Consider the following 13,002-nt stretch of genomic DNA (forward strand, 5'->3'; position numbering starts at 1 on the left):
CCAATATGCCTCTCCAGCATTGATATGCTTTGAATTATTTATTATGTTTACTCAGAAGGAAAAAGATAGAGGTTTTCAGTTCTTATAATGAGTAGAACAAAGTGCAAAGATCAAATAAAGTCAAAGAAAAAAATCCAATAAATAATGAAAGAGTCATGTAAATTAGCATTTGTTTGGAATGCCGTACATTTTAAAGTCATGGATTATGTTTATAGAAGCTTTAGGAATGAATAAAAATCCTCTCATTGCAGGTGCATTACTTCATTTTCCTTTATTATAGTTATGTGAACCAGTGAGTGCCACAAAGTGTCTGGAATCTCACTGCCTTCAAGGTGGGCTTTGGGATATAGTTCTGGAAATTCTATCCTACTTATGTAAAAAACATGAATATGTTTAGGCAACATACCAAAGGTCACTGGTACCCAAATTTAAGGCATGCCCAGAACAAATAGCAGAAAACACAACTTTTAACCAGGTCTGGGGCAAAGTTGTGAGAAAGGAGGCTATTGTTTTATATAAAAAAGAAAAGCCGGTAAAAATGGATGGAACTGGAGAGCATTATGCTAAGTGAAATAAGCCAGTCAGAGAAAGATAAATATCACATGATTCTCACTCATTTTTGGAATATAATGAACAACATAAACTGATGAACAAAAACAGATCCAGAGACAGAGAAGCATTGATCAGACTGTCAAACCTCAGAGGGAAAGTAAGGGAGGGTGGGTGTAAGGGAGAGAGATCAACCAAAGGACTTATATGCAAGCATATAGGCCTAACCAAGGGACACAGACCACAGGGGTGAGGCATGAGTGGGGGGGGGGGTATAGATGAGGGTAACGTGGGGATAAAGACACATGTAATAACTTAGTCAATAAAAAATTTAAAATAAACATGGTCACTCCCTATTGTCAAATATTATCATGGGAAAAAGATATGTCCATCTGATACCAACACCCCTGGAAAATGGCTAGTCATTGCATAAATATCAAAGGGTAAGAACCTTACCTCTAAGCAATAAATAACACTGTGTTACTCCTTCATTTAAAAAGTGACTTCTGCCCAGCTGTTGTGGGTCAGTGGTTGAGCGTCGACCTATGAACCAGGAGCTCACGGCTTGATTCCAGGTCAGGGCACATGCCCGAGTTACAGGCTAAATCCACAAATTAAAAAAATAATTAAATTGTAGAAGTTTATTATAAATTTAGGAAATCAAGCCCTTATCAGGTACATATGGTTTGCAAATATTTTCTCCCAAATTTTAGGTTGTCTTTTTATTGTTTGTTTATGTATTTTATGGAGCAGAAGGGAAAGAGAGAGAAATATGGATAAGAGAGAGAAACATGAATCAGTTTTGTCCCCAATGCACCCCAACTGGGGATCAAACCTGAAACCTGGGTATGTGCCCTGACTGGGAATGGACCCCACCACCATTTGGTGTACGTGATGATGCCCAATCCAACTGAGCCACACCAGCCAGGTGTAATTATGAATTTTTGAAGAAGAGAAAGATGTCGCTTCTCATTTTATATACTACATAAAAGAATTCTGATTTAAATTCCAACAATGTGGTAAAAATGTGGAAAGAATGCAGACTTCTCAGGGTCAAAAGACCTGAGATTGAGCTCAGATTTTGCTAGGAATTTATAATACAGTCTGGGAAAATTATATCTACACTTCCTCTACGCATTAATAACATCTCTGAAAAATGTTCTTACTCTTATCCAGTTTTATAAATTAAAACACAAAGGCAAATGATTGACAAGTGCCAAACAGCCAGGAAATGGTGGCGAAGATTCTAAGCCTGGATGGTCTTACCTACTCTAGAACCTTTCTTTTTCTCTCTCTCTACTTCTCTCTCTCTTTGTAATTGTGGTAAATTTTATTAAACAAAAGTTTGCCATTTTGACTATTTTAACTGTACAATTCAGTTACATTAATTATACTAGTAATATTGTGTAACCATCATCACTGTCTATTTCTTAAAAGCTGTCATCACCCAAACAGAAAATCTGTGCCCATTAAGCGATGTCACCATATCCTTCCCCCAGTCTATGGTGACCTCTAAATCTATTTTCCATGTCTATGTACCTTTCTAGACATTTCTTACAAGAGTAATCATACAATATTTGTCCTCATGTCTGGTCTATTTTCCTTAGCATAATAATGTTTTCAAGGCTCATTCATGCTGTAGCACAAATCAGGACTTAATATATAGATGAATATTTTAATTGCTGAATAATATTCCATTGTTTAAATATACAGAGTCACACTTAACCACCACACTAAGCTATACTATAACATGTGAAGGAGTAGTGATAGTTGTTAACTTTCAGAAAGGTTACACAAATTAAATATGATAATGGAAGTCAAAATATTCTACAAAGCACTATACATATTTTAAATACTATTGGTTTTGAAACAGTGTTCCTTAGTTAAACCTTATTCCTCCTATCCTAATATATAGAGACCATATCTGACATTAAAGAGAGTTATGACCTTGAATCACACTATTTTAAATAACCATTATTTTTAAAACAGAAGACTACAGTAAGGTATTGGGGAAGGGGGTTACCTCTGTTTTTAAGAAATATCCTAAGTTACATCGTGATTCTGCTTGCCAAACACACCATTTTAAGTAATCATTTCTTTTTTTTCCAACAGAAGACTACAGTAAGGTATTGGGGCAGGGAGTTACCTCTGTTTTTAAGAAATATCCTAAGTTATGTCCTGATTCTGCTTTCCAAACAATATTTTACTTGAGCCATTTACCAAATCTCCCTGAGCCTCAGTTGCTTGCTGTGTTGAAAAGGTAGGGAATGGATAGATGATCTCCAAAACAACATCAGCTTTAATGTTTTGTAGGCTCATCTAAGGCATAACTGAGATGAACTATGGAAATATTAATGGCTAGAGTCAAACTTTTAGAAAGAAAAATTAATTATTTTGGAAATGGGTCCTGTGACATAGGGCTTTCTGGAGAACACTGGAGTAATTAACAGAAATCTATTGAGAAAGGAGTAATTTTGGACTATTCCCAAATAGGGGCTGTTGAGACTTTCTGTGGCTAATAGGCAATTGCCTTAATCGAAGCACTTTATGTATTAATTAATCTTCAAACTCCCTCTATAGAATGAAACATTAATGAGAAAATCAGTTTATCAACAGATATCCAGTAAAAGACGATGTGAGTTGCTCAAGGCTATGGAGTAAGTCATGGTTCAGGCTTGAGTGTGAAAGCAGACCTCCCAGCCAGACCTGGGCCATTGAGGTTCTGCACAAAATATGATTTTATGGCTACAACTTATAGGTGCTACAGTCACCTCATTGAGGATCTTGAGGCCGGTACCACTCAGTTCAATTTTCCTTGAAATTCTATTTCCCACAAAATCAGCCTTGTCTTCCTTTCTTCTGTCTTATTGAGCCACTAGTTTCCACTGGCTATGCTATTAGGTGGTGAGTATACCAAGAGAGATAAATCACAGCAAGAGTCCTGCCCTTGGGGAGTTTGCTGTCTAAAGAGAGAGAGAAACAGACATATAAAAAGCCAATCCTATATAATGAAGAGGTAATATGCAAATTAACTGTCACACCCTCACACAAGATGGCTGCCACAAGATGGCTGGCAGGGGAGGGCAGTTAGGGGGGACAAAGTGACCAGGCTGGCAGGGGAAAGCAGTTGGGGTGACTGGGCCAGCAGGGGAAGGCAGTTGGGGGTGATCAGGCCAGCAGGGGAAGGCAGTTGGGGGCAATCGGGGTGGCAGGAGAGCAGTTAGGTATAAATCAGGCAGGCAGGGGAGTGGTTAGGGGCAATCAGGCAGGCAGTCAGATGAGCGGTTGGGAGCCAGCAGTCCCGGATTGTGAGAGGGATGTCCAACTGCCAGTTTAGGCCCAATCCCACAGGGCCTAAACCGGCAGTTGGACATCCCCGGAGGGGTCCCAGATTGGAGAGGGTTTAGGCTGGCCTGAGGGACACCCCCCTCCAGTGCATGAATTTTGTGCACTGGGCCTCTAGTTACAAATCTAGTGTTATCATTTTTGAATGGAGGTAGGGATAAAGAGATCAACAAACCAGGAGAGGAAATTTGCTTTTCAAAATAAGTGATCAATGATCACTATTAAGTGGCAGTCACATGTGGCAAACTCAAATTTAAGGAACTACATACCTGCACCAAATGAATCTTATTTCTGGACTAATTGTGCTCAATTATCTTGACTGATCTGCTTTGTCTACTTGTCAGCTCTTTGACTTCCTGAAGCTGAGATCCCTGGCACCACTCAGATCCCCAGATGAGCAATCCTTGCTCTAGGACCATAGATGGTACTTATGCCAAAGAGAGGGATCATCAGGGTATCCTGGAAAACAGGGTTGGCAGAGAGCTCCTCTGTAGGAAGCATGCGCCTGAGGAGACAGGTGTGTCTGTTACCTACTGCTGCACAGCAGACTACCCAAAGCTTTGTGACCTAAAAAAAACAACCATTTTATCATATTTCCTGCTTCTGTGTATCAGGAACTGGAGCAAGTTTCAGCTGGGCAATCCTTCTGTTCCATGTGACATTAACTGGGTCATTCTGTGAGTTTTATGGGGTGGCTTCACTGTCATGACTCTGCCTTAGAAGGGACGCTGGAAGGCAGGGCTCAGCTGTGTCTATCACCCTCACCATGAAACGCTCTTCCACAGGCCATCTCCAACAGGGCAGTTTGGGGACTCAGGGCTCCCCGAGACCATGGCACAACCACAGGTTCTCCTATAGGCCAAGCTTGGATCCTGTAGAGTGTCATGCTCTTTGTTCTCTGTTGCTCAAAACAGTCTCAGGTCTGCCCAGATTCAAGGGGGGAGTGGTATAGAGCTTATCTTTTGGTAAAAGGAGTGACAAATGACGTGGCCAACTTATATCTACCACCACTATAGACTTACATAGGCATTGTTTACCCACCCAGAACCTACCACCCAGCAAGAAGGGAGAGTATTAGGCTTTTTAGGGCTGTGTCTATATTTTCAAATGAAGTGTCTAAAAGTCGCGAGTGGGGCAAAAATAATAACACATTAAAATAGGCCCAAATGTCTACAGCGTGCACAAAATTTCTTTGTATTCATCTGTGATGGGGTTAACTGCTATCATTAAACCTCTTCTGCATGCCAAACTTTTTATCTGCATCGCTTCATAGAGTCCTCACAACAACCATTTTGAGAGAGGCACTTTATCTTCACCTTGCATGTGAGGAAACCTATTGAGAAGCCCACATGTTGCTATCCCAGCACACAGTGAGAACTCTGGAGGTGAGGTTCTTTCTTTTTTGTTGTGTTGTTGCTAATCCTCACCCGAAGACATTTTTCTATTGACTTTTTAGAGAGAGTGGAAGGGAGAGCAAGAGACAGAGAGAAACATCCATGTGAGAGAGACACATTGATTGATTGCTTCTTGCACCCCGACCAGAGCAGGGGAACATGAAACCAAGGTACATGCCCTTGACGGGAATTGAACCTGGGATCCTCCAGTCCATGGGCTGAGGATCTACCCAATGAGCCAAACTGGGGAGGGGTGGAGGTGAGGTTCTTTGATGTCATAGTCCCTGGTCTTTCCATGAAGTTACACTGTCATCTCAGAGTCCCATGAGACCCATGTGCCTCCAGGACAGGGGTCATTATTCCCATTTTACACATAAGATAGCCCAGCCTTATGAGGAGTTTCCCCAACACTACACAGCTGAAAAGTAAAGGCCTAGGGACTTGAACCCATGCATTTTTAAGCTCCAGAAATTGCAGAGCAAGAGAAAGGTGGTAAAATGTCCAGGTGTTACCATACACCATTTCCTTGCAATCATTTCAACTGTGTTAAACAATACCCAAGCTGTGTGTAACCTTTTATCATTTTTATGCTTATGACTGTTTGCTAATGGGAAATGTAAATCCTTTGCAATTTACAGCAGATTTTACATTAGTGGCAGGGTTCCCATAGTTTCTTTATCTGAGTTTGTCTTAAACATTTATTACTAATTTGACACTAGTGTTGTTCTAATTAAAGTTCATTCTTTTACATGAAATACAGTATTATAGGAAGCAGTGAGAACATTTTCTTTCTAGTTAGATTGTCAGATATATCATGGGTGGTTTACAATAAATGTTGGAAGTAATTTTATTTGTTTAGGAAACCATCCTTTCCATCATTCTAACTTCATATTATCTCCCTGCATTTTTCCAGCTAATTCTTGTGCTGCATTAAAAGCCTTTTTATACAATGGTTTTTTGTTTAGGCATGATTGTTAATTAAAATAAGTGTTCAAATAGCTTAATTGTCTGACAGAAGATGTTAGAATTTTCCAAGCATGACCTATACATTTAGCATAAAATTACAAAACCTTTCATATTTAAAAAAAAGGATAGGTTTGAAGGTAAAACTAGGTCATCCTAAAACTCTCTTAACATAAGCACAAGCTAAATAAGCTCTACTCATTTACTGACCCCCCTTGGCTCCACTTCCTAAGCACATATTCCAAGGGCCCCTTTTCCGTCATCCCCACTTCCTCACTTCAGGTCACTGGTTGGTTCTCAAACCGTACATTAGGATCACCTTGGAAGTTTAAATGTAATATTGGTGCCTGAGGTGGCCCCCAAACACTCTGACTTAATTAGTATGGAATAGAGCCAGAGACTGTGGGGTTCTAATTCTTTCTTGGGTGATGTTGACATCACTGTTCCAGGAACAAAACATTGAGAACCACCTTTCTCATTTCTTGCTCCTTGATGCTACTTGATATATGTCCCATGGAACAAAAGCAGCATTAGTGCCACCTGGCAGCTCGCTGGAAAGGCAGAATTTAGGTCCTTGTTCTACTGAATCACATTCTGCATTTTAACAACACTCCCAGGGGGTCTGAGTGAACAGTAAAGTGTGGGAAGAGCTCAAATGAATGCCTTAGCCATCTGTCACCTGGACTATTTACCGTTTCTTTGATGCTTATTCCTACCCGCCTCCAACCTGTTCTTCACATTCCTCTCAACTTATCTTCCTAACATGCATAGACAACCATAGCAATGATCATAAGTTTAACTTGATGGAAATGTTTCATATCCTCCCTAAGATGACATTTAAACTCCTTTCTTCATCCTGTAAGATCTGCCTTCGGCCACCCATTCCCCATCTCCAGACACTAGCTTGCCATGAACACAGCCAAGCACTTAGATGGTCTTCATAAGATGATCCTTCTGCAGGCAACAGTCTCCTGACATTGCCTAATGCCTGTGTGCTGTGGTACTCTGGCTGAGAAATGCAGCCACACAATTGTTGAAGTAAGAAGACAGTGAGGTAGAAAGATAGTCGCTGATGAAAATAAGCACTGCCTTGTGAATCTGAGCTCTGTCCTTATCTGTCCAATGCCCTTACATTGTTTGTTAATGTGCACAATGGGGTTAATGAGAGAACTGTTTTATTTATTTATGTTTTTATTAAAGTACTAGTGGCCCGGTGCACGGATTCGTGCACATTGAAAGGAAATTAATTAGAAAGTGGTTGGTATGGTGGGACTGAGTGAGATGGGCCAGATATGCACTGGAGCCAACCTCCCACGGTTCCTCCCCTGCTGGCCGTACCTGGGGCGGCACCATGGCTCAAAGGGCGTCTGTGAAGTGAGCAAGGTCCCTCCAGCAGGTGGGGTCCCTTGGCCTGGCCTGTTGGGATTGGGCCAAAACCAGCTCTCCAACATCCCCCAAGGGGTCCCGGAGTGCTAGAGGGCACTCCGCAAAGTTGCTGTAGTACAGGGCAAGTGTGCAGTAAGCCAGATCGGGGCCAACAGTGCCTCGGCAACAACATAACTCATGGACGAAGGTGGAATTGTGCAGCCCTGCGGGGAATCGGGCTCCCTCCTCTCTGGTTTCAGGGTGCATCACCTGAGAACCGCAGCTGCCAAGTCACCGCAGCTCAGCAGCTCCTGCTTTGAGCGTCTGTCCCCGATGGTCAGTGCGCATCATATGTAGCAGCCGTTTAGAAGATCAGATGGTCGGACAGTCGCTTAGCTTTTTATATATATAGATTAGAGGCCCAGTGCACAAAAATTCATGCACTCAGGGGGGTCCCTCAGTGCAGCCTGTGCCCTCTCACAGTCTGGGAGCCCTTGGGGGATGTCCGACTGACAGCTTAGGCCTGCTCCTCTGCAGGAGGCAGCCAGCAGGGCTATCAGGGACAGTGCTGGCCAGCAAGCTGCCAGACCCATCCTCGGGATTGCCCCTCAGCTGGCCACGGGTCGCTGCCGCCCCCTCCCCCATCGCTGTCCCCTCCCTCTGCCCCCTGTCACCAGCCTTGGCTGGCCTGGCATCGCCCACTCTCTGGCCCAACCCCCTGCTGACCGTTCATTTTGCCCTTCAGTTGATTTGCATATTAGGCTTTTATTATATAGGATGGTTGATATATAATATTATTTTAGTTTCAAGTGCACAACATAATGACTCAACATTTCTTGTGAGCACCACAAGTCTAATAACAACGTTTTTACGATATTATAGACTATATTCCTTTTGGTGTACATTGTGTTCCTGTAACTTATTTAGTTTATAAATGAAAGTTTGTATCATATATTTTCCCCCTTCACCCTTTTTAATCCCCTAATCCTTCTCCCCTCTGGCAACCATCAGTTTAAATTAGTTTGTTCTCTATATTTGTGAGTCTGTTTCTTTTTTGTTTTGTTTGTTCATTTGTTTTGCTTTATAGATTTCACATATAAGTGAAATCATATTGTATTTGTCTTTCTCTATCTGACTTATGTTACTTAGCATAACACCATCTAAGTTTATTCATGTTGTCGCAAATGGCAAGGCTTCATCCTTTTTATTCCTGAATAGTGCTCCATTGTGTATATATGCCACGCCTTCTTTATTAATTAGGCTATTGATGGACACCTAGTTTATGTCTATAACTTGGCTAATAGTAGATAATGCTGTGATGAACATAAGGGTGCATATATCTTTTTAAACTACTGTTTTTATTATTTCTTTTTTAATATATTTTTATTGATTTCAGAGAGGAAGGAAGAGGGAGATAGATAGCAACATCAATGATGAAAGTCAATCATTGATCGGCTGTCTCCTGCATGATTCCCAGTCAGGGATTGAGCCTGCAACCCAGACATGTGCCCTGACCAGGAATCAAACTGAGACCTCTTTTTTTAAAAATACATTTTATTGAATTTTTACAGAGAGGAAGGGAGAGGGATAGAGAGTCAGAAACATCGATGAGAAATATCAATCATCTGACTCCAGCACACTCCCTTCTAGGGACGTGCCCGCAACCAAGTTGCATGCCCTGGACTGGAATCGATCCTGGGACGCTTCAGTCTGCAGGCCAATGCTCTACCCACCGAGCTAAACTGGTTAGGTGAGAACTCTTGATTCATAGGTCAATGGTCAACCACTGAGCCACACCGGCCTGGATGTTTTCATCTTTAGATAAATATCCAGAAGTGAAATTGCAGGGTCACATGGTAGATCTATTTTTAATTTTTTGAGGAACCTGTGGAGACAGTGTTTTCGATAGTGACTGCACCAATTTGCAGTTCTACCAACAGTTCAGGAGGGTTCTAGTGAGATGTTGTACATAAAACACTGATGGCCACCTGACCTGCACAGAGTAGGTGCTTCATTAGTGTTGGCGTGTCTTTCCATCTAGCAGCGTAGTAGATTTATAGAGAGCACTTAGTCACAGAAATGTGCTTGATGTACTGCCAATCAAAGGAGGATGCATAAAAGCAAGAGTAAGACACTGACCACACCTACCAGCAGTTTCTTAAATTTTCTTTTTTAACCTCTAAGTGATGAGTTCAAAATACCTTTTGCTGAATCTCTGCACTGACCCAATTCCTTTGCACTTAATATAAAATGAAAAATTACTGGATTAAGGAGGAACCTTTTTTCTAGGAACCAAATGAAAAAAAAAAAGAATGCCCTTTCCTTTCAATTCTGTTTTGAAAAATCTGCAGAGCACTTAAAATATTTTATATTTCATATTAAATATTTCAGTTACATTGGAAAAGTGCATAACTCCAGTGAATGGTCCGCAATTAAAATATTTAACTGAAGAAAAATGGTATCTTTTTTTTCCTCTACTGAAATGGAAAGTTATTTAATTTTTGATTATATAGCATTACCTAGGACTCCCACAAAGGCCTGCCCTACATTAGAAATATTGCATTGTATAAAAAGTCTTTTATTTCTAGCTCTCAAATTGTAAATAATATATAAGCATTGCTTAAATTGGTAAAATAAAAAAAAATGAATCATTCCCTTTTAATAGTCCATATGAATAATTACTGGATCAATAGTTCACAGCAACCTGCAATTACATGTATTTAATAATTCAGTCAAATGGTCACATTTTATATTTGAAGACCATTAAAGTAATAGTATGCATCAGACAAAGCCTTAGAGGACATTCAGAAAATTTGGAAGAACAGGAAAGCTACAATCATAGTCTCAGCTGCCAGCAAACTCAAGAATGTGGGATGTGCAGGAGTTGGTCTAATGGCTGCTGCAAACTCTACCATGGCTGCCCGCTCCACTGTCTGCCTCAGCTTCCACAGGGGCATGTTGGCTTTTCCTTTTCTCCCTCTCCAGACCTGTGAAAGTGCCGCTTTTTTTTGTTTGTTTTGTTTTGTTTTGTTAATCCTCACCTGAGGATATTTTCCTATTGATTTTTTTTTTTTTTTTGAAAGAGAGTGGGAGGGAGGGGGAGAGACAGAGAGAGAGAAAAACATCCATGTGAGAGAGACATTGATGGGTTGCCTCCCATGCATGCCCTGACTGGGGCCTACAACCTAGGTATGTGCCCTTGACCTGAATGGAACCTGGGATCCTTCAGACTGTAGGCTAATGCTCAATACTTTGAGCAAACCTGCTAGGGCTGAAAGTGTCTCTCATTGGTGGACTTCTAGGGACCTGATTGCAAGGGAGTCTGGGAAATTTATTTTTGAGAACTCAAGGCCTTACATTTCTAGGAAAGCTGAGGAAGGCAATAATAGGAAAATACCAACTATATCTGGCATATATATATATATATATATATATATATATATACTTAAAAAAATACATATATACTTATTTTCTGTGTTCCTTATAAAACATAAGCTACATGAAACAAGAACTACATCAATTTTCCCCAAAGACACAGTCCCAAGCATAGAATAGTAGCTGAAATTCAGCACTCAAACATCGTTTTATCAAATGAAAAGGTGAGTGAGAGAGTGAATTGTGGTACCCGAAGCTGGTATTCCAGTCTTTATCTGTACTTCACCCTTAGGTGAGTTAGGTTCAAGACAGAGGCCAACCCTCTGCTTGGAAACTTGCAGCCGCCATTTCTACCCTGGAGATGTCGTCATGGCCTCACAACCTCACACATCACTCAGTGGGTGAGAGCAAGGTCTAAGAAGGCTAGACAGGGTGCTGGATTGAGAGCCTAAAGACTTCGGCTTCTCACTGCTCTATATTCTGATAGCTGGGGGGACTTATAAAAGACAATTTACTTCCCTTGCCCTCATTTTTGTTTTCTGAAAAATGGAGATGATGATTGACACCATGCTTAGCTCACAGGGCTGTTGGGAAGATCAGTTAAGACCATGCATTTTGCTGCTCATTCACTCGTTCATTCATCAAACATCTCCCACACCCTTACTCTATCCCAGGGATAGCATCAGAGACAGGTATACCGAAGTGTATAAGACAGAAGCCCTGCATCTGCAATCTAGACCGAATTCATGAGGCTGTCTGAGTCTTCAATGAAGTGAACCCAATGAGTTGGAATGAGAAGAGTAACCTCAAAACTCAAAGTAGCACCGAAGATGAGTGATTTCTCTACTGAAGGAGTCAGCTACTCTTCACAAGTGTGCTGGCGTTTCAGCAGGTTCTGCTGGCTAAGCCATGTATGGTCAAGTGGACCACCAGAAGGAGCTGTATTTCATATATATATAGTATCAGATAGTACATTATCTATAACTAGAGGCCTGGTGCACAAAAATTTGTGCACCCGGGGGGGGCGGAGGAGGGGTCCCTCAGCCCGGCCTGTGCCCTCTCGCAGTCTGGGACCCCTCTGGAGATAACGACCTGCTGGCTTAGGCCTGCTCCCGGGTGGCAGAGGGCAGGCCCAATCCCTAGGTGCAGCCCCTGGTCGGGCTCAGAACAGGGCCGATTGGGGAGTCGGGGCACCGCCCCGTCATGCACAGAGCAGGGCAGATTGGGAGGCTGTGATGCCACCCTCAGTCACGCTCAGGGTAGGGCCAATTGGGGGGTTGGGGCACCGTCCCTTGTCACACTCAAGGCAGGGTTGATGAGGAGGTTGCGGCGCCACCCCCTGTCATGCACAGAGCAGGGCCAATCAGGGGGTTGGGGCACTGCCCCTGTCACACACAAAGCAGGGCCCATCAGGGGGTTGGGGCACCGCCCTCTATCACCCACAGAGCAGGGCCGATCAGGGTGTTGGGGGGCTGCCACTGTCACACTCAGGGCAGGGCCGATGGGGAGGTTATGGCTCTACCCCATCACACACAGAGCAGGGCCCGTGGGGGGGGGGGTGGTGATGAGCTCCCCCCTATCAGGCACAGAGCAGGGCTGCTCAGGGGGTTGTGGCCCCGCCCCCTGTCACACACAGAGCCGCAGGGCGATCAGGGGGTTTGGGCGCTGCCCCCTGTCACGCTGATCCCGGTGCCGGGAGGCATATTACCCTTTTACTATATAGGGTAGAGGCCTGGTGCATGGGTGGGGCTGGCTGGTTTGCCCTGAAGGGTGTCCTGGATCAGGGTGGGGGTCCCCACTGGGGTGCCTGGCCAGTCTGGGTGAGGGGCTGAGGGCTGTTTTCAGGCTGGGAGTGACTGAAGTTCCCAACCGCTCCTTTTTTTCTTTTCTTTTTTTTTATTCTGGGCCAGCTTTACCTTGAGGCTTGGCTCCAGCTCTTAGGCCTCCGCGGCTCAAAGTAGGTTTCTGGCCTTTGCATACAATGTTGCGAATCTGCTGGCTGAAGTCCGGT

The sequence above is a fragment of the Myotis myotis genome, unplaced genomic scaffold (assembly GCF_014108235.1).
Source record: "Myotis myotis isolate mMyoMyo1 unplaced genomic scaffold, mMyoMyo1.p scaffold_m19_p_1, whole genome shotgun sequence".
Lineage (NCBI taxonomy): Eukaryota > Metazoa > Chordata > Mammalia > Chiroptera > Vespertilionidae > Myotis > Myotis myotis.